The sequence below is a fragment of the Bison bison genome, unplaced genomic scaffold (assembly GCF_000754665.1).
Source record: "Bison bison bison isolate TAMUID 2011002044 unplaced genomic scaffold, Bison_UMD1.0 scf7180017851873, whole genome shotgun sequence".
Classification (NCBI taxonomy): Eukaryota; Metazoa; Chordata; class Mammalia; order Artiodactyla; family Bovidae; genus Bison; species Bison bison.
The window spans coordinates 12,694-13,020 of NW_011482446.1; positions in this window are offsets into that span (position 1 = coordinate 12,694).

Below are 327 nucleotides of genomic sequence, written 5' to 3' on the forward strand. Positions count from 1 at the left end.
TCCGTTGTATAAATGTATCACAACTTCTTTATCCATTCATCTATCGATGGACATCTAGGTTGCTTCCATGTCTTGTCTATTGTAAATAGTGCTGCAATGGACATTGGGGTGGGTACATGAGCCTTTTAGAATTGTGGTTTTCTCGGTGTATATGGCCAGTAGTGGGATTGCTGGGTCATATGGTAGATTTATTCCTACTTTAAAAAACGAATCTCTATATTGTTTGCCATAAAGACTGTATCCATTTACATTCGAGGGTTCCCTTTTCTCCACATCCTCTCTAGCATTTATTGTTTGTAGATTGTTGATGATGGCCATTCTTACTGG